Here is a 27493-nt window from a genome sequence, read left to right as displayed (position 1 = left end):
TGTAAAGACTTCTCATCTTCTTTTTTGTGGATGATTTGAAACTGTACAGTTCACCAGATGAGGAGCTGAAAGCACAAGTGGAAGTGGTCAAAACTTTATCAGATAATAAAAGAATATCATTTGGTCTTGATAAATGTGCAAAAGGACTTATAAATTCAAGGATATAATTGGTATGGTAATCAAAAAAGTTGGCTTTATTTGCAGATGATATTATTTTGTACCTTATAAAATCAGAAAAGGACATCTCAGTGTTGTAGAACATTTTGAGACAGTTTCATGTTGTTTTGGGATATAAAATCAATGAAGAAAAAACAAAGGCTGTACCTGTAACCTATGTACCCACCGATGAACTGGTTCAGAAATACCCATATTTCTCACCAGGTTGAAACCTCTAGTGAAAGAATAAAGTTCTTACTGCTTATCACTACTTTCTGCCCTCCTCTCAAACCATTATACCCTAACAACTTCCCCTGCTGTACTTGAATCAATATATCCCTTTTCACCACTCTTAAAACACACTTCTTATCTTTCTCTTTTTCTAACTGCCCCATCCACCACTGTATCCCTCTCATGTATCCTCTGTATATCTAAGTTATAAACGTTCCAGAAACACCAATTTGAAACAGGCAGCCTAAATAAAACTAATTCTATACCATGCTCTCTCAGTCATATACACTATATCTATCTCCCCTCCCCTTAAAACATAATTTTATAACGTCTTTATTATATTTCTTGAAGTCTCTACAAGCCTATGCAATGCTAAAATTTCCCTTCCTATATAATGTTATCATTTACTTCATTACATATCTTCAACTCCTTACACATTTTTATCTACTGAAATGTAATAATGCTAAGCATCTTTACAGCCATCTTTCCCTTATGCAGTATCAATCCATGTACATCCTGCAAGATTTTAGAGAAACAAGAACTGTATAAATTTATAATGGTTGGTGTAAATAGTTACTTTGCACTATAGTTGCAGGTAGAGGCTGGGTTACTGAACCCATATCAGTCTTTATTGAGAAGTCTTTGAGGCCGTTAATAGATAATAGTTTAATCATACTTAGAGACACAAAACAATTTTATTAGCTTTATATGACAAAATGAAATCAGTAGATGATTATCTTCCGTATTTTTTAGTCACATTGGACGTTAAATCATTATTTACAGTTATTCCTAACCGCATAGGTTTGCAGAAAATACAAGTATTTCTGACACAGTACTCTGATTTTACTACATCTAAGATTGCGTTGATATGTACATTATTGAAAATAGTGTTGGAAAATAACCTTTTTGCTTTTAAGAATAACATATATAAGCAGAAGGATGGTGTAGTTATGAGCACATCCTGTGCCAATAGCTACGCCAACCTGGTCATGGCTATGTGGGAAAGAGAATATCTTTTTCTTTTACTTAGATATCAGAAGTATGTGATTTTTTATAAACGGTTTGTAGATGACCTCTTCTTTTTATGGACAGATAGTAAGAGAGAATTGTATCTCTTTTATGAAGAAATTAATACACTCACAGAATACCTCAAGTTTACAATGGAGGAATGAATCAGCTAGTAGCATCATTTTTTTAGATGTCCATATAGAGAGGTTGAGCAGTGGGCAACTCAATACAGGCATTTATAGGAAGTCCTGTTACAGGAATACCCTGTTACACAGACAGAGCATGCATCCTAGGTTTGTCTTTGATAATATTATTAAGGGACAGCCCTTTAGAGCGCCTAGGTTAAATCCAACATGAGAAGGGTACAATGAAGAGCTTAAGAACTTGAAAGGAAGGTTACTACACAGATCATATAACACACAAGGTATAGATAATATCTATCAGAGTATGGAAGAATACAGAAATGAGAGAGCCAGCCCTTATTTTTCTGACTTTGGTAGTAGATGGTATAATGCACCTTCCAATCCAGTAGCTTTAGGTAATGGAACTAAAACTATACAGAATTTTTTTATGTATTATACTTATGATTTTAGAGACATCAGGGACATTATTTGTAGACATTGGCAAATCCTGATGACTGAACCATTAATTAAAGAAATAGCGGGAGAAAATCTCCAATTTATTTTTAGAAATAAGAATTTGCATAGAATGCTTTGTTATTCCAATGAGCAGATGGTTGCGAGACATCCCAGTAGAATTGGTACATCTTCATGTAACAACTGTAACTACTGCCCCTACATTTTTAAATGTAATATGTTTGTACACTCAGTGACTACACAGTGCTATCAGTTTAACATAGTGGCTAACTGTAATTCAGAACATTTACCCCGGGATTCATGAAGCTCGGCGCAAGGCCGGCGTAAGGCTTGCGCCGTCCGTGCAGCATATATATGGAGTAGTCGCGCCATATGCATATTAATGAAGGCACGCAGCCGCCACAGCCACGTGCATAGGAAATGTGCGTGAGTGCATGGGGTGTAACGAAGTTGCGCATGGAGGCGTGTCAATGTCGGCTGTCGATGAGCAACCTAAACTGCTGAATATTATATTCCGCCTGCAATAGTAATCATACCTATCAGTGTCCGTGGATACTGAAACGTATGCAAAGCATGCAAGATAGTCCCTTCGAACAGAAAATGAAGAATCAAACACAAATGCACGGTAGGGAATAACGGGTCCCTACCCTTGAATAAATGACATGAAAACCGTGTGCCCGTAGTCCAATATAGTGTTGATAGCTATACCATGTGGAAGTGAAATATATCATATGTTAGCACACCGCCAGTAGGTACGTCCAGCCCAATGGAGAGGGTCACCAGCTGACCCATAATGTGAGGGAGAGAACATAGCTGTGCAGATGTTTCCATAACAAAATACATGAGGAGAAATGTAGATATATGTAGTGACCGTATGTCTGAATCATATCCCACAAGGCATGTAATAGTCATGTACAAAAGGTATGTCCGTATTTCACATACCAAATGTGATAGGAAATAGCATACACATGTAAACGAAACAGAAGGAGCATACAAACAGCTATAACAATAAGGACACATGTAGGCCGAAACGAACAGTATGATCCGTACCGTCGACTAAGATTACCACCTGTCCCACTTTGCGAGCGACAGTCCCTCTGTGGGCAGATGTGTCCTGACACAAACATGTAAAAATGGCAAATGTCCAGAGAATATAGGACATAATTATTCCGTAGACGTCATGTAATAGCTGCATTAAACATATTTCACTGAATGTATATTACATAAATGTCATAAGAAACAGAATAAGACACCGAAATGCTACAACAATAAGCTGAGATATAGGCAAGAATTGTAAGTTCTATCTGCTGAACTGACCGTGGGTATGTGTCGGCCTGTAAAATATGCTGTGTTCACAACAAATGTCACACTGTGGCCAATTGAAAAGGTGGAAACACAACCGTCGACTGTGGGGAGGCATTGTCCACAACAGTCGGACATGTGTAAGGAATAGCTTGGACATAGGAAAAGGTGCCATCCTACCAATGAGTACAACATGCTGGCAAAATCCGGAAATCAGCTGTATAATCCAAATGTGTATGTGACACAGTTGAACGGGTAGTACCCGGATATACAAACCAAGTAATGAAAGTGAAGTATGGGCGTGTACCTATGTGTGTGAGGTATAGCATGTGGAAAGCAAACATGGCAGGGTAGTCCACACAACCATAAAGTTACCTGACACATGTAGAGTAGTCAATGTGTTACTCTGGCCATGTCATGGGCCAACAACCAAAGTATTGCTCTATGGGGTGTGATGAATTTGCGTGTGAGGGGTGGGTGGTTAATGGTAAAATCCTCAAAGGCAATACTGTGTCGTATGCAGAAAAGGTGAACCGGAGGTGTACGAGGGGGTAGCAGGTGAAGTGGAAAGAAACACAACCACATGTAGAAACAGCTGCAAGACAAGCAGACAGGCCATAGTGTAGAACACAATCCCACAAACATATGAATATGGAAATGTGCGAGACAAATGTATAGATATGTCACCGTCACATACCCACAGATGGGTCCTGACGGAACTGGCCATAACAAACGCAACACACCTGGATGCATAATGGCCTACCCAGCATACCCTCCACACCACACAACCTGCCTCCATACCAGAACGTCCACCAAATCCAGCCATACTTGGTCCACTGGTTTGTTGCAGACAGAGCTACACACAGTGACCCCTACGCATATGTAGTAGGTATTGTCACCCTAGACAGTGTCAGGATTGCAAACCATGTATCCCCTGCATGTAAAAACCCCTGTACATTTTCATAAAGCCACAAATATCTTCGTTATCTGACTTGTTTTGGTCTTGTCCAATTTTTGGGATATCCCTCATGGGATAACTGACCTGTGTAAATAGTAGAATGGGTATGATGACATGATGTCCAATCCTGTAGATATCTGGACACAAGTCAGAACGTGCAGTGGAGGTCCATGACACTGTCCAACCCTAAGTGGGCACGCATAACCTACTACCCAGGATAAAACACCTTCCCGTGACGCACGTGTCCAAACACGAATAGGAGGGAGAATATAATGCACACATTTGCATAGTGGCAAACGGCATGAGGGTGAGGAAGACACTGACATAAATAGGTCAACACTGATCAAGTGTGAGTGACGCTGACTGTGTGCAGGCGTGACCGACCATACCTGTCAACCTGTGTGAGCAAGATATCTGGACAGAGCCGTGAATACAAGTGAGACAAAGGTCCAAAAACAGGGACAATTTGTAAAGATAGCTCTTAGAAACATAGAAATATGATAGAATAACGGTTTGCACATTGACATTAATGTCCAGAGTATGAAGTCTGAAACCCAACTGTCTATCAGCACGTTCCGACTGCAGTCTTTAATGCTGAGCTACTGCTGTGCCAGAACACAACAGCGTATTACAGAGGTCTGTACCATACCACTCAACTGTCCAGATATTCGCAGAATGACTAGGATTACCACCTGTCCCACTTTGCGAGTAACAGTCCCTCTTTAGGCAGTTATGTCCTGTGAAAAAAATCAAGACATAGCAAATGTCCTGAGATTTTAGGACAAAATTATTTCCTAAGTTTCTTTAATAGTTGCATAAAACAGTTATTTTATATATGAAACTTCTATATGTTATGTGAAGTAGCATAAGCAATTCAAATGTTACTAGAATAAGCTATTATTTGTGCAAAAAAGGTAAAGTTCTGTACTATGCACGGCTGTAGGTATGTTTTGTCCTGGAAAATCTGACATTTCTACAGAACATGTTCCACTTTGGGCATTTGAAAAGGTGGCAACCCTAAGAATGACCAGAGATTTGCCTCATATTGTTGCTGTGTGCCTCTGACAATCTGCACCAGTGTGGTAAATAGCTGAGGATTGACGTCACTAAATAATGAGAAATATGCTGAGTTTAAGACTCCACATCCTTCAGAAAAGTCATGCTAATGCAAAACCTAGTATTCTATCAACGTTTTAAGCTTGTAAGAGCAATTGTTAAAATGTGTCCCTAATTGTCCCCCCATTGTGTAGGTTTTGCGCAGTTTTGGTGCTCTAAGAGGTTGAGAGGTATGGTCCGTACATATTTACAGTAACAACCCTTCACATTTGGGTAATGTACAACTGCATACCTGTAGTCACTTCATGTCCAAAATAATAATCCCCATATGACTGAATACAGGTAATAGTCAAATGTGAATGGGAACACCCCTCACCGTGGAGTATGGACTGTAACAACCCCACCCATAATATGCATTGTCAACAGAATAAGCTGCTGACAGGTGCCCAAACACCTGTGTCTATAAACACAGGTAAAACGTCATAATAGGGAGAAACTCCCTGTCCATATGCTTCGTCTGACATTTGAACTTGGCCAGGGAAGTTCCGTTCACCAAGTGGACAAGCCTAAACCCAGATCACTACATGAACACCCTGACAATCAAAGACCTGTATGTGCCTGGACTATATGCCTTGGTGTTCTGCATATCCTCGGAATGATTAACAATGCAGCTAGGGTCCACAGCAGTAGGCAATAGGGAATGTGTAATACGTAGTACCGCGTTTTTCCCAGCAGGAGAATGGATGCCTGTGTTGTAGGTGAAGCGGTGAGGCATATGTTGATGTAACTAAGTACTATGGGTATGCATATCAATGAGGGAGAACACCAATAGAATAGTGGTTCCGGCATCCGGCCAATGTGAATGCAGTCCCGGTTGACCTACGACCACTGCACATATAACTTGAAAGTGTAATGAATGCGTTCGTGCTGTACACACATTTAAATATGTAAAGGTGAACGTGTGTTTGGCAGCAGTCCGTAAACCGGAATACAGATATGTAACTGTTACGGTCAGAATTATGAAAGTTCACGTAAGCACAAATATCTATGAAACATATGTAACCCACAATAAGGATATGCAAGTGCACCTGCGCGTGTGTAATCCGCTCACAGCATAGCAAATGAATGCTGTTTTCTCCACGTTCTATGTACATGGTTCATACCTGTTAACCCCGTAAAGTACGAAACTGGACAAAGCCATGAAAACAACTGGTACAAATAGGGACAATCCCCAGATATTGTCCCAACAAACATAGAAAGTGGATAGAATAACAGGTGTGTCACTAGCATGGATTCTCTGAAGGGTATGAAGTTGTAACCTGAAATGTTTGTCATTATTTACCAATGTCAGTCTTTAATGATATGCCACTAAATTGCCAGATAGACACAAGGTTATGAAAAATGGACCAAAGATAAGAGGCAAACAGCTGTACATGCAGCGAAAATCTGTACAGTTAAAAGGTATGATATGGATATATATATATACATATATATCCACAGACATAAACCAAAGCAAATTATGAAATGAGGAATGTACAGACATATGTATATATGTACATATATATATATATATCTATACACACACGATACATGAATAGATATATACACAACAAACATATGTCCCTGTACATATAACACATGTACATAAATAGGTCACGGTATAGCTATTATGGATAGACATATAGACATGCATGAAAGAAGAATACACCGCTGCTTTCCAAACCATTGCCCGGAAAGTACCAGTGTGACAGGGCCTGCAAGTTCTACACGTTAAACATGAATATAGGTGTCCTTTGCAGGACCCCAAAAATTGATCCCTTATGAAGTGCGAACCGTCATTGATGCAAAAGACATCACAACTGCAACTACGATATAGCTGTACATGCAACAGTAGCAGGTGCAAGGGTAATAACACATGGGTCGATAGAATGTATGACGTACGACCTGATATCCGGAGAGTGGGGAGTGCTCAGAAGTGTCCTCACATTTTATTATCGCTCATATTAAACATGTCTAATGGGTACTGTGGAGGGGTGTCAGGTATGGGAATCATGGGTATGCAGAAATGGGCCTAGGTGTTGGTTGGCACAGATCTAATAGGTACGCCCCATGGGAGTGATCAATATACCTATGTGGGTATAGCACATGCCTATATTCTCCAAAAAGGTGCAACCCATCTACTGGATATTGTGTAAACCATTGGGGGAAGACGTAGGGACCTATATCAGTGTCATGTAGGTGATTATCATGGATGGACATGTGTATGACCAAGATGGTAACCATACCTGCCAAACTGTCAGAATAAGACAGCTGGACTAAGGCATAGTACATGAAATACAAATAGGGATTATATTAAATATACCCCAGACAAAGTCAGAACATTGATAGAATAATGGCGTAGTCAGGAATATGAATGTTATGAGAGTTAGTAATCATGAAATAGAAATGTCAGTCATTATTACTTAACTGCACAGTCCGTCATGCCTTGCCAGCAATCTACCAGAAAGGCACATTATTATGACAAATGTAACAGAATCATAGGTCAAACCTCGGGGCGTTTACCCATAATGTGTACAGGTGAGAGGTATGAAGGTAACCCGTCCTAAATAAATGTACAGAACTAGTGATACTAGGTGGACAGGTGAGAAGAAAGACGTCAGGACAAATGACAAAACATATACAAGTCAAAAGCATGTATTTCCACAAATGTGAATGACAACGTGTGCCCTGTGAAGGTCAATGTGGAAGGTTAATAGACTCAAAAGACATGTGTCCCTCAGGGTGTCGGGCGGTGTCACCGATACAGTGTCCAGGCCCCCATACTCATAAGTGAGCTCTGCCACTGACGGAAAGCGCAAATACTGGTGTACACATAAGGTACATGATAGAATAATTAGTGTGGATAAGCACCTGTTGACCTGTATGAGGAATATAACCCTCTGGGAGGGTGTGTCCTGCAATAGGAATGTAATGGCATCTGGCCTGTGATGGTGCCATATATTGTGTGTATTGGTGTAAGAAAATTGATATCCTGTATCAGAAACATACCTCACAACTGTACAGAGTCTCGCAGAATGTGCAGATGTATGCCTCATATGTTTGGTGTGTTCCTCTTACAATCTGTACCTGTCTGGCAAATACCTGAGAACTGACATCATTAAATAATGACAAACATTTGAGTTTAAGACCTCAGAAAAGTCATACTAATGTAAAACCTATTATACTGTCAACTATCTATGTTTGTAAGAGCAATATTTAAAATCTTCCCCTATTTGCCCCCCCCATCATGTTGGGCTTTGTACAGATGTTTTGCTCTAGGAGGTTGAGAAGTATGATCAGAAACAGATACATGTCTGAGGAAACAGCATTATTGACCGCAAGATAACTCAGAAGGTATGAAAAGCGCTGCAGTAGGAAGTTCAGTATTGGCCGCAGGTATGTGCTGACATGTCAAATGACACAGCAGTCTACATGAAGTACCTATAGGGCTGTCACCTTTACCAATGATGACAGTGGGACATACCCACAGCCATGCATACACCACAAATAGACATAGCACACAGCAAAGCCTAGGCCATGATACACGAAGCCTCCGGCGTGTATGGATTGAGTGAGAGTACAGCAAGGAAAGATGACTGTCAGGCTATTCAGCAAACACCCGTAGGGGCGTGCAAGACTGCCCATAACACGAACATTGCACGGACAATGTTGGGATTTGCAACATTTGTATGTGAAAGCTATGCAAATGATGTAATTACATGATACATGAAACAGTAAGCTGTCCATGCAAGAGCAGAGTTATGTGCAGAAATGTACCTGGATGTTAGGCGACTAACGTTCTGCACGTTGCTAAACAGAGCAATGACAGCTGCAAATACAGTATGAATACAGTCGAAGAAGCATGCCAATGTCCAAGTCCAAGGCCAGTGGCAGCTTTGTCCATTGGATATCAATAAAACAGCAGTTGTCCTCCCCCAATCTCCGGTGTGGAAGCGTAGCGCAGCGCCACGAGAACGCGCTGCGCTTCAAAACAAGTCAAATATGTATAATATACATACAAAATGTAGGTTTAGTTAGATGTTAGTACGCCATGCAGATGAATGGCAAGCTGGAGACAACATGGCTACTGCGTACTGGTTCTTATGTGTGGAAGCGCTCTGTCAGAGATGTAACGAAGCATTTGTAGGCAATGTGATGCAAGTGAGGCTGAGGATAGTGAATGACAACATGTCATGCCATATGGGCCAAGCCTCTACAGTGTAGTGTAGGTTAAGGGGACTATTAGAGTGGAAGATAGGTGACAACATGAGTGTGTATGTATAAAACACTGTAACCTCACCGGAGCAGTGTCACGTTTGCTGTCAGTACTCAGTGGAAGAGGCGTGTTATGAGCTATCCTAGGGAACGTCAGGAGACTGATGGTGTATGCCATGGATACCATTGATGTGACCTGTAAACCTGCCCATAGTGTGTCTGCGCCTGTGCGCGCCAGTAAGCCCAAGTAAGCATGTGTGCGTGCGTGTTAGCCCGTGTGCACGTGTGGAGTGTGGAAGAATGTGTAAGCTAGTGTACGAATGGTGAAGCCCATGTAATGTCGTGTATGCGTTTGTAAGCATGTATACATGTGTACTACACACATCACACATGTACTGCACACTCAGACACACATGCTGCCAATACTACACACATCAGTGAAATGGCACATGGATGGAGAATACATCATCAGAATTAACAGTGCTGTAAACTATGCTACAGTGATGGTCATAGCTGCAATGCATCATGCCTGCTGATATACACCTGGAAGTAACACACTGTGTGTTAACAGCCTGCTAACATCAATACAGTGGAATAAAGCCACTGTGTGCATCAGCACCAGGTTAGTCTGATCCTGCATCAATGTTACACATCACAGGTGGTGGCACAGGTGACATCATATGCACAGGGTGTGGTGTTACATTTCCAGAGCTGTCACTGAGCCATCCAATGTACACGTAGGTGTGTGTGTGTGTGAGGGACAATGGTTATTGCATGGCCCAATGGTGATGCAATGGGTTTGTGTATGTGATAGCCATAGCTGTTTGTGGTAAGTGTGTGTGTCTGCATATACACAGGTACAGCATGTGTCAGCCATATACAGGAGGATGTGGGACAGTCACAGACCATACCTGCCAGGCTGTAGAGATCAACATTACTGGCCATGGACACCCCTCCATGCATCCAACACAACCCAGTCCTGCACCTGTCAATGTATACACATACAGTCCTGGGATCTGTACCACAACCTGTGGATAAATGTGAGTCTGTAATGTTAACCTGAGTTGCATAGAATTGTCAGTTACTACATACAGATATGAGCCATACTCACACTCCAATGTAATAACCACTGCTGACTGTTGCCGAAATGTGCATAAGACCATTCAAAGGTGCTGTACTAACATTGTTTCCAATGCCCGTGTAATACCCAGCAACACAGAGCCATAGCAGATGCACATACATCCAAGGTGCTCACGTACAGATAATGCAGCACATTCAAGAGTGATAATCCCAACATACATATCTATATACAATATATCTATATATATATATATATATATATATATATATATATATATATATATATATATATATATATATATATATATATATATATATATATATGTGTGTGTAGATACATACAACACACACACACACACACACACACACACACACACACACAACACACGTGGCAGGGTTGGGAGCAGAACACAAATGTAACCACTGTACTACACGACAGCATTACGCAGTTACAGAACGCGCTACCGTGATTAGTAGATCACAGGATTCATACAGGCATACATCTAGCCTGCAGACAGCAGCATCAAAGGCAAAGACGCCACATGGATGTCATGGAGAGTGAATACTGTAAAAGCAATGTACTGTTGTCATGCAGCTGGAAACACACACACACACACACACACACACACACACACACACACACACACACACTTGGCAGGGCTGGGAGTCGAACATACACCTAACTACCCTATCACACTACAGCATGACGCATTTACAGAATGCGCTACCGAGATTACTAAACACAGCAGTCCCAGAGGCAGACATCCAGGTGCGTGTCATCATCCGCAAAGGCAAAGACGTCGGTAGGAAATTTCTGTGGTGTGAGGTATCTAAAAGCAAGACTGAGTCCCCAGGCGGATGGGAGCATGTGCGCAAACACACACACACACGCACACACACACACACACTTGGCAGGGCTGGCAGTCATACATACACCTAACTACACTATCACACTACAGCATGACGCATTTACAGAACGCGCTACCAAGATTACTGAACACAGCAGTCCCAGAGGCAGACATCTAGGTGCATGTCATCATCCCCAAAGGCAAAGATGTCAGTAGGAAATTTCTGTGGTGTGAGGCGTCTAAAAGCAAGACTGAGTCCCCAGGCGGACGGGAGCATGCACGCAAACACACACACACACACACACACACACACACACACACACACACACACACACACACACACACACACACACACACACACTTGGCAGGGCTGGGAGTTGAACATATGCCTAACTACCCTATCACACTACAGCATGATGAATTTACAGAACACACTACTGAGAATACTAAACACAGCAGTCCCAGAGGCAGACATCTAGGTGCGTGTCATCATCCACAAAGGCAAAGACGTTGGTAGGAAATTTCTGTGGTGTGAGGCATCTAAAAGCAAGACTGAGTCCCCAGGTGGATGGGAGCATGTGCGCAAACACACACACGCACACACACACACACACACACACACACACACTTGGCAGGGCTGGGAGTCGAACATACACCTAACTACCCTATCACACTACAGCATGACGCATTTACAGAACGTGCTACCAAGATTACTAAACACAGCCATCCCAGTGGCATACTTCTAGGTGCATGTCATCATCTGCACTGACAAGAACGCTGACAGGGATTGTATAGAGAGTGATCAGTCTGAAAGCATACAGACATATTACTGTCCCACAGTAGACATAGACAAACACATGGCAGTGGTGTGATCGGAGCAACGTAAGATTTACGGAGCACCACAACAACAAGACATAGACACGGGACGCGCCACAGACAGTACACCCTTCAAGACAGTCAACCAGTGTGTACTCAGTAGGCATCCATCATGACGTTGAAAATGGACATCTGTTGCCTGGATGACCACCATGGCTATACAGGATGTCAACGGCCATACCCATGCACAGGGGGACATCACCGACACAAGGTGTCACTGGGCATGGCCACACGCTTAGTAATGCACATCCGTTTGGACTGTACTGTGTGTCGATCTACACAATGGCATACTGGGCATGCTCACACACTTAGCAGTTGCAAAGGGCTGTCTTGCATGCAGACGGAGTCTCAACATGCAAGGGCTCAGTTTGGACTGTCATGTGTGTCCATCTACACAACAGCGTACTGGGCATGCTCACACACTTAGCAGTTGCAAAGGGCTGTCTTGCATGCAGACGGAGTCTCAACATGCAAGGGCTCAGTTTGGACTGTCATGTGTGTCCATCTACACAACAGCGTACTGGGCATGCTCACACACTTAGCAATTGCAAAGGGCCATCTTGCATGCAGATGGAGTCTAAACACGAAAGGGCACAGTAGGGTATAACTGTCCCCATGCACAGGGCGGGCCATCCTGCATGCAGATGGAGTCTAAACACGGAAGGGCACAGTAAGGTATAACTGTCCCCATGCACAGGGTGGGCCGTCCTGCATGCAGACAGAGTCTAAACATGGAAGGGCACAGTAAGGTATAACTGTCCCCATGCACAGAGCGGTCACACACATGCAGTGACCAGTACACACTCAGCTGCCATCACAGCTGTCACAGGTGCAGATCACAGACATACACATTGCAGTCTACACTGTAGCCCTCGAGACATCACCATGTCATTGCCGCAGCAATACACAGCCATACATTACCACAACACCGTGTGACACATGACCAGTGGACTGTAAAGAGGTCTACAGCAACTGTGCAGAGTACACATGTACTGACAGGGTTCCATCAGGTGTTATGCATTGCAATTACACCACTATACATGACCAGGTCAGCTCAAGACATACCAGGGGCCCCGGGTCTTACACAGCTGTGACAGATGAGTGTTGCTGTACACCAACGAACACACATGTTTGGATATGTCAAACATGTGATTGTAGTGGATGTGTGCATGGACCACACACACAACACATATGTACATAGCTAAGCCTTTGCTGTCCCCCGTGCAGAACAGTGGTCTAAGCAATCATACACACGCAAATGGAAGGTGGGTCCATGTCTGTTGAATGCTCACAGTACAGGAGGTAGCAATGTTGACGGAGGACACATTCCCCTGTAGTAGTCACCCATGACACCCGTGATATCATACCACAGTCCATGTGTTATGTATGTCAACACACATGTCCACCAATAGCAATGCATACAAACATGGCTACAGGAGACACATGTAGGACCAACGCACATGTACAATCTGTACTGTGCATGCAGCAACCATGCATGTGTAGTGGCCAATGTCCATAACACAGCTGTGTCTAACTACAACATGCATTCACAATGCAGCCCCATCATTGACACCTGTATATGGTGACATACAGACAGTATGGTTGGTTGTACATCACGTATGGAGGGATGTGTGTACATAAAGTGGTGATCCACCTGAGTAGATGTATGTGTGCCGGGGATGGCTCACAGGTGTGTCACATGCCATCCTACCATGCCATGTGCAAACAGTACGCTATGTCACTCTTACTTGACGGTGATGACATAACGCATACAGAGCGGTCAGGTGTTACCAAATGCATGTCACGTGACACCTGTATCACTGACATCCTCCTGTGTGCATATAGCCACACAATTGCCAGACATAGCATTGGTACACATACTGCGGACATTACCGATGCATGTCTATCAAATGGCTCATCATATGGCAGGTGTATCACACATGCCACATATGGTGGGGACTATGTCCCAGTTGTAACACATCCCTGTACACCCTTGTAGAGATCAGTACATACTGCAGTGTGGAAAACATGACGTTGGCATGTGTGGTGCATCACACACATCGGCTATCCATACACGCATATCTGGTCACCACAGTGTGTGTGTGTATGTATGTATGTATGGCTGTCTGGTGCTTGGTGTGAGGGTGTATGCTACCATACTATGGAAACAGGATCACTAACCCCTCATGGTGATGCAGTCTACTACCCTGTTGATGCCATCGGTACCAGCCATACTGGCTACCTGTGCATGTCCGTTCTCTGTGCCACGTCATGTGGGTGCAAAGTACTGCGAGGGTGATGACCACATAGGCAAGGGTCCACACCTCAACACTATGGGGTGTGCGTTATAGTGCTGTAGACCCCGTGAATGTGGCCATGTTCCTGTACTGTGACAGGGTATTACTGCTACACAGTGTGGCCTCATGCTATCAGGTGGCCTCTAATGTCATCATTGGCCAGACCGCTGTGTACAACCCCTGCACCATGTCAACATACCTGTAATGTTTCCTGGTATGTATGTCACATCTCTGTCCGCTGTAGCTTGTTTAACTGACCACATGCTTCAGGTGCAGTATATGTGCGGACATCTGTGTCATGTTCGGACATCTGTGTCATGTTCAACTTTCCAACAGTCAGGTTGAGGGTACGTTTAGCATGCTGATATTGCCATATGTGCCTGTGAGTACTCCACAGTTACACATGGGGGACTGCAAACACTGCTACCTGTAGGCACATACCAGTACACCATAGGAGGGAACCAGGGCATCATTACCAACATGTTGTTACTGCTGTAACCGAGACACATACTGTGAACATATCACAATGCATGCTGTACCTGGACTACATGGTATGACTGGTGCATGTTGACAGTACACCACTGATGTCACATTCACATCTCTCAGTATTCACACACATCCAGTGCAACATACACATCCCTCAATATGCATACACAAGTAATGTTAGATACACCTCTCACATCTGTCAGTATTCACACATGACCAATACAACATACACATCCCTCAATATGCATACACAAGTAATGTTAGATACACTTCTCACTATTCTGTTCACCCTGTGCATCAGACCATTTGAGCATATCCCTGTACTCAGTATTCACACACAACCAATGCAACATACACATCCCTCAATATGCATACACAAGTAATGTTAGATACACCTCTCACTATTCTGTTCACCCTGTGCATCAGACCATTTGAGCATATCCCTGCACCGATGGTGTGGATGACAAGGATGTGGCACAAGCTTCATCATATGCACAGGGTGATACTGTTTGCCAGGGGCATAGGCTGCACAAATGGATGACATCATGTGTGCGGGTAAGGGCCGGTGATTTGAATGGACATGTCTGTTCCGTATGCATGTGGGTGTTGTGGAGCCCTACAGTTGTGTTTGCTGTGTGCGTGTATGTGTGCACACAGTTCTGTCATTTGTGAGGCCTACACAAGGGTATTATGGACAGCTCCAGATTGTAGAGACCAGGTTGTACAGCTCACTGTGTCTGGACACGGCCATGTGTTCTGTGTCTGCCAGGGGTTGCACGGGCACTACCAGGCAGAGGTACAGAATGGCTACTGTCCGACGACACATGGCCACTGGAACCGTGTCCCCGCTGGGAACATTCAGGGCCACGTCCACATGGCCTGCTGTGACCTGGTGTGGACAGTGCAGCACCAGCTGTACTGCTACTGCTACCGGCACTATGGGAGCGGTCATGTGAGGTGGCACGCTCACATTGACCTGCACTAGGTGGTGTAGCTGGCCTACGTCCATGTGTCCTATGCCCCACCCCTACCAGATGTTCCAGCACAGACAGCTCACGCTCGCGGATTGCCATGCCACGATCGAGGATTTTGACCATGTCACCCAATCGCCTGTCCAGAACATCAGCAAGCTGCTGTTGAGCACCTGCCAATGCCTGGATGTTGTTGTTTAGGGTACTGATAGCAGCCCTCTGCAGCCTCTGTCCTTCTCTGTTCTGCCATTCGGCACATGCCTGTGCCACCATTACAGTCTGGAACATGGGTCTGGTGATCCCAGCTGCTGCGCTATGTCCTGCAGGTGCATGTCTGCCAGAGGTCCTCCTTCGAGCAGCACCAGCCACATGCCTGTGTGGCACATCTGCAGTCAGTATACTGCCACCATGGTGTGGAGACACACCTTCTGTAGCCACCACACGTTCCTGTTCAATGCTAACAAACACTGACTGTCCTTCCTCTATGGCCACTGTAGATGCGGTATGTGTTGGCAGCTGAACTGTGTGCAGGGAAGAAGGGGACATAGCTGGGATGGCAACCGTTGGCACAGATTCCACCCCTGACATCCCTGCCTGTACCTCGTGCATATGTTCATCACTGCTAGCATCTGTGGGGACACTATCAGATGGACCGCAGGAGGGTAACGCACCTACATCACCTGTGAATGCAAAGAAAGACTCTAAATTACAATAGACACACACACACACTGACACACACACACACACTGACGCACATACAAACACACACACACACACACACACACACACACACACACACACACACTGACACACACACACACTGACACACACAGACACACACACTGACACACCATGCATGTGAGATGACAGATGGCATGCAGCATGCTTGTGATACAGCTGACAGCATGCAGCTCAGACATCAATAGTGTTTGTAAGCATACTCCCTGGAATGCACACTACAGCAGGCAGGTGTCATATCATTATCCATGCAATTCACACGATCATGGTAGTATGCATGCATCCCCGTGATACACCATGTGGACCAGAATAGGATAACAGTACACATGGCTGACGTGACCTTGACATGTAATCTGCTGACGTGTGCATTAACATGCATACATGCCTGAAACAATGGTGTCCTGACACATGTACAGCGTTGTACTGGGTATCACATTGCGGTGTTGTCCATATGCCCTACAGATAGAATGCATGTTGAGCAAATGTGCATGGGCGTGGTAGGGGACTGTGAGCCATCTACATTGCTGTACAGTGTGATGTACAGACATTGTGCCATTGCATGGCATCATGAGGCATCTATATTGCTAAACAGTGCATGTTATGTATGCATTGCATATCCAGAACTGCATGCATATCCATGACATACCTGTGGATTGTGACCTACGATGCTGAGGTGTATACACACCCAACCATGCTGTGTCATGTGACAGGTCACTGGAGGACATACAGATGACACCACTGCATGATGACTACAGAATGTTAGCTGCCTGGAAACCATGTCCCCACATAGCAGACCTGTCACGTCACCATTTCACACATGACATTGATTTACCACACACACAAGGTGCACACTAACAGTGATGTCCTACGGCAGGGGGGAAAAGTACAGTATCTGTGGCCTGGTGTCACTGTCAGTGGAATCTGTGAAGTTGACTACTGTCATGCTATGACACAGACATCATGTTCAACACATCTTATGAGGTACATGTCACTGACACCTCCACCAGCTGTGCACAGGCATTTAGGATGTGCAGCGTAACACATCACCTGTACAATTGGTCTAGTACGGCTGTAATTGGACCATGTGTGGACAAAGTGGGACAGGGTGTATCCACATCCCATCTTCTGTGTGGCTACGTGTCTCTGGCCATCCCCCATGGCCATGTGCGCACATGTGTTGGTCATGTATGTGATGGCCGTCTATCACACATGTCTGTGTTGTCCCATATGACATACACCCATAGATGTTGGATATGGGATATGTCACCATCCACAGGGCTATGCAGACAACAGGTGTATGTGTGGTATGTGGGGTATGGGTTATGGGAAATTGTGACAATATTGCAACCAAAATGCTACATGTCTCAGACATGTCGGATGGAACATCTTTATTTTACATTTGTTGACCGGGCTAGTCTGGCTGGATACATGTCCATTTTCAGCAGAGGCCCGAGGAGAAAAGCTCCACTAAATACTAAGTACATTACAAATAATCATTACTGTTTAGAAATATCAAAAATTAGAAGTCATAACAACACACAGAATGCAAGATACTTTCAAAGAGAAGCAAGTTTACAATAAGCAGTTCATTACATATTAGCAATTATACATAAAATGTACATAGTTAGATTAGAACAGTAAAAGGAGGAGAAATCAGACAGGTAGTGATGAGAAGAGTGAAGGAGAAATATAGTATGAGAAAAAGGTTAGTCAGGTGTACTGCAGGAACAAAGCCAATGATTGAGGTAGTACAGTTTAATTTTCTGTTTGAATTGTGGTAGGGATGTAGTCAAAGTTATGTCACTAGGTAAGAGATTCCAGCTTCTACCTATAGTGTTAGTGAATAGAGAACCACCTGCTGTGTTGTTTGCCTTTATTGATTTTGCCATGAGTTTACTAGAGGAGCAAAGTGAGTTAAGATTGTTGTAAGGGATTAGAAGTTGAGAGATTATTGGGGTGTTGTCAGGTAGGTGTAATATGTTGTGGGCTATAGTGAGTTGAGGAATTTTTAGGTAGTTTTGAAATTCGAGCCAGCCAAGTTGTTTTAGATTTATACAATGGTGGGTCCTAAAGGGGTTACTAGTGGCGAAGCGAGCTATGTTATTATAGCAAGTTGCAAGTTTGTTAAGACTGTTTTTCTTGAGGTTAGTATAAATGGGGGAAGCATATAGGAGAGTAGATAGGATATGAGATTGTGCAATTTTGGTTCTTGTTGCTGGGGTTAGAAAAGGTTTGATACGATATAGGGATCCAATTTTTCTGTTAACAACCTTGATGGTGTTGTTAATGTGCTGATCAAGGAAAGATGATTGTCAATGGTTATTCCTAGAAGTTTAGTAGTTGGATCAGGTGAGATGATAGTGCCATTATTAGAAGAAATGGTAAAGTTTAAAGGGGGCCGGTGGTGGGGAGAAGAGGAGGAGTTTAGTTTTTGCATTTAGTAGGAGAAACCGTTTAGAAAACCAAGTTTCTACTGAGTTAAAGGTATTTTAAGGCCAATGAGCTCAGTTCAGTAGAGGAAGGTGCCGAGCAGATAAGGGTAGAATCATCTGCATATTGTATGCAGGTAGCTTGTGGGATAGCAGTCTGAAGATCGTTAATAAAGAGGGAGAACAGAAGTGGACCCAGAATGGAGCCCTGGGAACTCCGATGGTAATGGGCAAGAGAGATGAGATATGGTTTTCCCATATTACTGCTTGTTGTCTGTTGTTAAGATAAGATTTAAACCAATTAGTGGCTAGTTTATCACAAGGAAGAGATTCAAGAATGTTAATTAAGAGAGTGGTTGACCATGTCAAAGCTTTTGAGAGATCAATGAAAAGAGCGGAGGAGAGAGTATTGTTGTTTCGATTTTTGTTGATAGTATCTACAAAGGATAGAAGGGCAGTGGTGGTACTGTGATGGGGTCTGAAACCATGCTGGCAGTTTGCTATTATGCTGTGAAGAGAGAGGTGGTGTACAAGTTGCTGATGAATACATTTTTCCATGATTTTTGCTAGGGGTGAAAGAAGGGCAATTGGTCTAAAGTTGGAAAGGTCAAGGGAGTTACCACCTTTATGCAGTGGGATAATATAGGAGATCCCCACAAGAGGAGATAACATACTTGATCTCATCATCATGAACATGGGAGCACAATGTTCAACACCGGAAGTATACCCCTCACTGGTGAGATCAGATCACAAACTAATCTCGCTGGAGGTCCTCATCCCACCCCCAACTGAAATAAAAAAGACCACAGTAAAGAACTTCTCAAAAGCCGACTTCACACTTCTAAAGACTAGTGTGGTCTCCTTTAAGGCCCGAGCCGGGCGGAAAACAGTACTCAAGCAGCTGAATCACTTACAAATGCCTTCTACCAGCACCTGCAGGACTGCATGGATAAGGCAATCCCAAGCAAAACAAAGACTCTTTGTACCAAAGGCAAGGCCCAGTCTGGTGGACCCCAGCCATAAACAAACTCTACAACAAAAGGAGGAAGCTACTACAAGATAGAGCAAAATCCTTAAAAGGTAAGACACCCTTGATCACTATAAGTAAAAAACTAAGAGCTCTCATAAAATCATCCAAAGCAAATTTGAGAGAAAAATAGCTAAAGACTCAAAAGACAATCATAAGGCCTTCTTTAGCTATGTTAGAAACCTGGGAGGAAACTCCCAGATATGCTCAGAGCTAGTTCAAAATGATGTGAAGATTACTGATCCTACAGACATTGCCAACATACTGGCTGACAGGTTCAGTGCAAACTCCCCCTCCCAAAAGGAGAGATATCTATACCAAATGATTGCAGCCCCCAAACATCTCCAGCGCCAAGTGAGAACTGCTCTCCAAAGCAAAAACACAGCATCCATGGGACCTGATGGTGTCCCCGGCTGTGTGCTCCATGAACTCAATGAGGAATTAAACCCACAGCTAGGACAGCTGTTTAATCAAAGTCTTACCTCTGGATACGTACCCAGGAGTGGCGACTGCAACTGTGGTCCCACTTCACAAAGGCGGTGCCTCCACCGACCCTGGAATTACCGCCCATTAGCTTGACAAGCCTTATCTGCAAAGCCATGGAGAGGATCATAATGGACCTCATAAATAAAGACATAGGGAATTTGCAGACTTTGGATCCAACCCAGTTTGGCTTTGTCAGGTAGATCATGCCTTTTAAACTTGGTTGACTTTTTCAAACAGTCACCAAAGCCATTGATGAGGAAAGGCAGTCCATACAGCCTACCTCGATCTGGCTAAGGCCTTCGGTACAATACCCCACTCGGGTATCATTGAAAAACTCATCAGCTTAAATGTCAACCCATACATCACAAGATGGGTTGCAAACTGACTGAGTGACAGAACCCACAGGGTCAGAGTTTCTGGCCATGTCAGACTCAAAGCCTGTCACAAGTGGTGTCCCACAGGGCTCAGTCCTGGGCCCACTCTTGTTTGGCATCTACTTTCTGAAGTACAAGCAAACACAGGAGGGTTATGGCTGACAAAGTTTGCAGATGACTGTAAACTGGGCCTATAGAAGAAAAACACATCTGACACAGATATCCTTCAGAAGGGTCTCACAGAAACGGATAACTGGTGCCAGAGCCACGGCCTAAAGTTAAATGCCAAAAATGCATAGTCATACCCTTCGAAAACAAGGTTACCCCTAGCTACCAAATAGGTGGCAATCCACTGAGCACAGAAGAAGTTATCAGGACCTGGGGACCCAGGTTGATAGTAGTCTGTCATTCACACCCATGTAGCTAAAGTAGTTAGAAGACCTTCTACATTGCCCACCTTATCATGAAGGGATTCTCATCTAGATCAAGGGAGTTCATAGTCTCCTTTACTCATCACTCATCAGACCAATGATTGAGTACAATGCCCCATCTGAATGTATCTGACCCGACACTTGCAGCAGCTGGAGAGGCCACAAAGTTCCTCACCAAAAGGATAAAGGGTCTCAAAAATCTGTCCTATGCTGCCCGACTGAAAGAACTCCAGCTCTATTCAGTCGCTACCGCTGCTCAGAGGTGACCTTTGCCTAACATACAAGGCCATGTCAAAGCCAGATTTGATGAATATGCTTCACCTCAAAATCTAGATCCATCAGAGCCACAAGGAAGGAGACTTACACCTCGACACGGCTATTAATAGGACATGCTGGAGGGATAGATTCATCACCCAAAGACTCCCTATGCTGTGGAACAAAATCCCAGTACATGTGAGGCAGAGCACCTCGCTGGCCTTGTTCAAAAGAAATCTTGACCAATGGATGGGAGATCGCAGATATACCCCAGGGATTACCTCAGTGTCACTGCTCGACAGAGGCACAGCAAAATAATGGGTATAGTTCCCCATACTAAAGGGGTGGCGTAAGCCACAAAACGATGGGCTAGGCTTGTAAATGCCCTCGGGCAGATAGCCTAGTATGAACCTATGAACCTATGAACCTATGAGACTTTCCAGATATCAGGGATGGTTCCTTCTTGGATAGTTCTGTTGATAAGTAAGGATATAGGATAAGCAATTTCTTTGGCAGCTTTCTGAAGGAAAGAGAAGGAGCTTGTCAGCAGAAGGGGTACAGGGTTTCAGTTTGTGAAATGAGTTTGTAGATGAAAGAGGTAGATATAGGTTTTAGAGAGAAGTTGAAGGAAGAGGTAGTTATGTTAGATGGTATATGAGGGTTGTTAGGGTTCATTTGTTTGGCTAGGGTTTGAATAGTTTCAGAGAAAAAAGAGTTGAAAAGCATTAGCAGTCTGGAGAGGGTTTCTGGGTCAGCATTTAGTGGGAAGGAGTTTTAGCAGTTCCTGGGGAAAGAAGTCTATTTACTGGATGACCAGAACTGTTTAGGGTTGTTAATATGGAGTTTCCTGAAGGTTACAGTAGAAGTTTTTCTTGTCAGAGATTATTGATTTTCAAGCTAAATTTCGCTGGCGAAATTAACTAAATCAGGGTTTTGTTTATTGCATCTCCATTTTGTCCATGCTTTGTTTCTAGCAAGCATGAGTTTTTTGTCTTGGTGGTCAGCCATGGGGGCAGATTGGTCTTTACCTAATAGAGCGTTCTGGAGCATGAGAATCAAGTATGGATAAGAATGTAGAATCAAAGAATAATACTGCTTCCTCCAGGGTAGTGATTTTAAGCAATTCCATTTACATGCTCTCAGTTCGGCTTTAAAAAGGTCTATGTTAAAGTGCTTGACAGATCGAATTAGCCTTGTATTTGGGAGGTTAACAAATTCTGATTTTGTCTAGTAATGTAGGTTAGGCAGTGGTCGCTGATGTCGTCTGGCATAGTACCTACCTTATATTGTGTCTTAACTTTATTTGTTAGTATCCAGTCTAATATACTCTCTTTCTTACTGGGCCTATTGACTCTTGTAGTTGAGGTAATAGTTTGTGAGAACCCATGTAGGTTAATATGAGAGGAGGGATTGACTGTATTAATAGTGTTCCAGTCTATGTTAACGTAGCCAAGAATTATGGTTTCTTGGGGGTAGTTGGTAGAAACCCAGCTTAAAAAGTCTTCTAGTATTGGAATGTTGTTACCTGGGGGAAGATACAAACAAATAATGTAAATGGATGTTTTGGTGTTAAGTTGGAGTTTAATTATGATGGTTTCTGTTTTGCCATTTAGGTTTGGGCATGCTGGTTGAGTAGAGATGTTAAGTTGATTTTTGAAAAGTGTGCTACTCCTCCACCCTTGCGTTTAAGCGTCAAGCATGTCTTATTATGTTATAACCTTAAACAATCTCTGAGTCTTTGCCTGGTTAAGCCAGGTTTCAGAGAGGCAAAGGATGTCAAATGAGTGGATATCTAAGAGGGCATGGATGAAGGGTATTTTATTATTTATGCTTTGGATGTTAAGGTGTCCTATAAGGAAGTTATTATTGGGGGTTAGTAAGCAGGTTTGGGGAGGTGGTGAGGTAGGGCCAGGGTTGGGGTGGATGTCTCCATCTTGTAGGGTAGGATTAACTAGTTTTGTTAAGTAGTTCTTCTTTAGAATTGTTAGGGATTTTGTGCTTTTGCTAGATAGTAGGGGGTAGGTAAGGTGAGGTTGCCTGTGGAATTTAGATAGATGATAGCTAGTTGGAATTAACATTAGGTAAGTTGTGAAAGTGAGTCTAGTAGAAGTGTGTTTTGTCTGGAGATAAGAGAGTTGTCAGTGAAATTTCAAGAAAGGTGAGATGGTGTGTTGAAAGAAGGGTGGTTATGATTGGGACAGAGTAAAGGCATAGTTAGTATGTAGGAGACATCATTTAGTAATCTGAGAAGTGAGGAAGTAGAGGGAAAGTATAAAGAGAGAGAAATGAATGTAGTAAGCAATAGAGGGTAGTCAATTATTTAAAGCAGTTGGTAAATAAGAATGGATTCTATGAGGAATAGAGAAAGAATGGCTGGAGAGGAAAGAGGGATGTGTAAGGAGAGAAGTATAAGTAATAGAGAAAGGTAATAGAAGAAATATGGTCATAGGGCACAGATAGAGAAGGGGGAGTGGAAGGTGTGTTAAGGCTAGGGAACAATTTGGGAAGGAGAGTAATAGGATAGAGGGCTAGGGGTGTGTACAGAGCTATAAGTGTAGGACCCTGGGGTGGGTGGGAATTGGGGGTAGGGAGGGAGCGGAGTGAGCCCGAGAGGCGGAGGCGGGCTGATGTAGCCAGGAGACAATCAGAAAAGCAGGTGAGTATGTAGGAGCAGAAGGTGTATATAAGGAAGGGAACTAGGTACCAGTGGGAATAGGAGAAGGTAAGGAGGATTAGGACAGAAAAAAATACTGTAGGAGTTGAGGAAGAAAAGGGTGAAGGTGTAATAGAGGAGAGTCGGGCAGGGTACTGGAGGGATATCAGCACAGTTGGCAAGGAGAATAGGCGGACAGTAAGGAAGAAAATAGAGGTTGAGGGATAGGAAAACCAATATTAGCAGAGCAGACTAAGGAGGGCTAATCAGGGGGAATAGGAAGTAGCAAAGAAGAAAGAGAGGAGGAGGCGCCACCTGGTGGCTAGTGTAGGTAAATGAGAGAGGAGAATGGGAAAATAAAAATAGGACAAGGGAAGGAAAAAGAGAAAAAAAATGAGGGCAGGAAATGGTGAAAGTGAGGGGGGTATTGGGGGATAAGAGAGGAGAGGTACTGGCTGCTGGCACACTGGCGCAGGCAAACTATTGGACTCTGAAGGTAGACCTGTACAGAGGCTAATGAGGCAAGAAAGCAAAGCCCAAGACCTACTTTCAGTTCCTTGACTGTAGAGTAATATGGGAGGCAGGCAGACTTTCAGTCACTGTAGGCAGGGCCAAGATCATCCGACAGCAGTTGGGCTTAAGGCAGGACAAGATTCAGTAGACATTGTGCTATTAAATTCTAGGGGGAAAGGTAGATAGGTGAGAAGGAAGAAAAAAAAATAACAGAATTAGCATAGGTGTTAGATTGAATAGGTAAAAAACAAAGCCATTAGCAAGGAATAACAGAGGTAAAACAGCAAAATTATCTAGCAATCTAACCCTAATAAAACTGCTTGTCTAAATCTAACCCTAATAAAATTGAGGGAAATTCATAATAACCAACAATAGTGAACTAGAAATACATCTAACAAACTAACACTTAAATCTACTTAACAGACTCTAAACACTAGATAGCTGAGCAGGAAATTCACATTAACCAACAATAGTGAACTAGAAATACATCTAACAAACTAACACTTAGATCTACTTAACAGACTCTAAACACTAGATAGTTTAAGTATCAACAGTCATATGACCAAGCTGGTAACACACAAAACAATAGTATATTGTGTTCAAGTCACTGCAGAGATACAGGAAAGTTAGACTGTTTGTAAAGCTAAGTAAAAATATGTAAGATATAAGCCTGGTTGGTCTCAATATCAATTGTGTAGGTGATACAGCTACTAGGGTACTGTACAAGAGGTGCACAGAGCAGTGAATCAAGATACTGTTTCAAATGTTGCAGAGGTTCTAACAGAGATGAACCGAAGAGTACATCCTTAACTACTACAGCGCTGACTGCATGAGTATTGGCGTTCATAGTACAGCTAGGCTTACAAAGAGCCTTAATATGCAAAAATAGGAAAATGGTTGGTAAAAAGCCCAAGATAAAGCTAGCAGCAGAGGCATCTATGGAAAATAGGCCATCAGTGCAGGGTCGTTAAGTTAGTTGTATGTGCGTTAGCGTTTTAAGCAAACACGCCAGCTATCGATAATGAAGCCCCACGTGGGTGGTGCAGTTTGGTAGCAAAAGGCTGTAACTGTAACGATAGTTGGGACAGGTGCTAAATGTCTAGATGTGTGAAAAGGCAGAATTAATACAGTGTAGAGCAAGAAATAGTATTAGTCTGAAGCTCTATCACAGTACAAACGCCTTAACTCTTAGCGTTGTAAAGAAAAACAGTAGTAAACTAGACAACATTTGTTTGTAGTAAAATGCACGAGCAGGTCTTGCAATAAGAATTGTGAGCTCAAACACATCACTGTAATATTGCTAAACACATATTCAGTAGCAATATAAAATAAACGAGCAGGTTATTGCAACAGTTTTGTGAGCTTCAAATAGCAATGTAACTTTGACAAAATTCAACAGCAAACAACAGGTAAAAAGCGGATTAACAGATCCGTTGTCAGGAGGACATAGAGGCTGTTAGTCCCAACTCCGGGTCTTGTTTGAGAAACAATGGTGCCTCGTCGGATAAAAACCTCACAGTAAATGGCGTGGCGTTAGGACTACTAACGACAGTAATCAATGAAGAATGCAGTAACAAGTTCAGCTATTTAGGCATCAACAACACCAAATATTCCAAGCAGAGAAACTCCAAAGGTAATGCGTAACCTACCAGAGATAGCACACCAGGGCAGGGCGCACAGCAGCCAGGGACCTGGAAAGGTGGAGAAAGCAGTGAGAGGGGTGGCATGGGTACAGGAAGGGTATAAGTAACAACTTCAGAGGATGATCGTGGGCGGGGACGGAGAAATGTATGCAAGCTATAGGAAAGGAGTAAGGCGGGACCAAGGAAAAGGGTAGGGAGAAGGATAAGAGGGGTAACTGGGAGAATATGAAGGGGCTGGGGGTAGATAGAATAATACAAGAATAAGTCTGAATAGTGATAATGTCTTAAAGAATAGGTAGGGAGATGAAGTGACGTTAATTGTTCTAGAAGAGGTAACTAACAACTGAAGGTGTAGCCAGGAGACAATCAGAAAACAGGTGAGTATGTGAGGGCAGAAGGTGTATATAAGGAAGGGTGAATGGAACCAGGTACCAGTGGGAATAGGGAGAAGGTAAGGAGGATTAGGGACAGAAAAAATATGCTGTTGAGTTGAGGAGGAAAAGAGGGTGAAGGTGTAATAGAGGGAGGAGTCGGACGGGCGGGTACTGGAGGGATATCAGCACAGGTTAGGCAAGGAGGAATAGGCGGACAGTAAGGAAGAAAATAGAGGTTGAGGATAGGAAAACAATATTAGTGGCAGAGCAGACTAAGGAGGGCTAATCTGGAATGCGGGGGAGGAGCCACCCTGGTGTGGGTTTAAAAAAGGGGGGAAATTGGACAAGGGAAGGAAAAGGGGCAAAAAAAATAAACGGGGGGGTGGGGGGTTTCTGCTAAAACCACACAAACTTTGGGCTCTAAGGGGCCTGTAAACAAGACAGAAAAAAA

Source organism: Protopterus annectens, chromosome 16.part0 (genome assembly GCF_019279795.1).
Source record: "Protopterus annectens isolate FY-2018-M chromosome 16.part0, PAN1.0, whole genome shotgun sequence".
NCBI lineage: Eukaryota > Metazoa > Chordata > Ceratodontiformes > Protopteridae > Protopterus > Protopterus annectens.
This window is presented reverse-complemented; position numbering follows the sequence as displayed.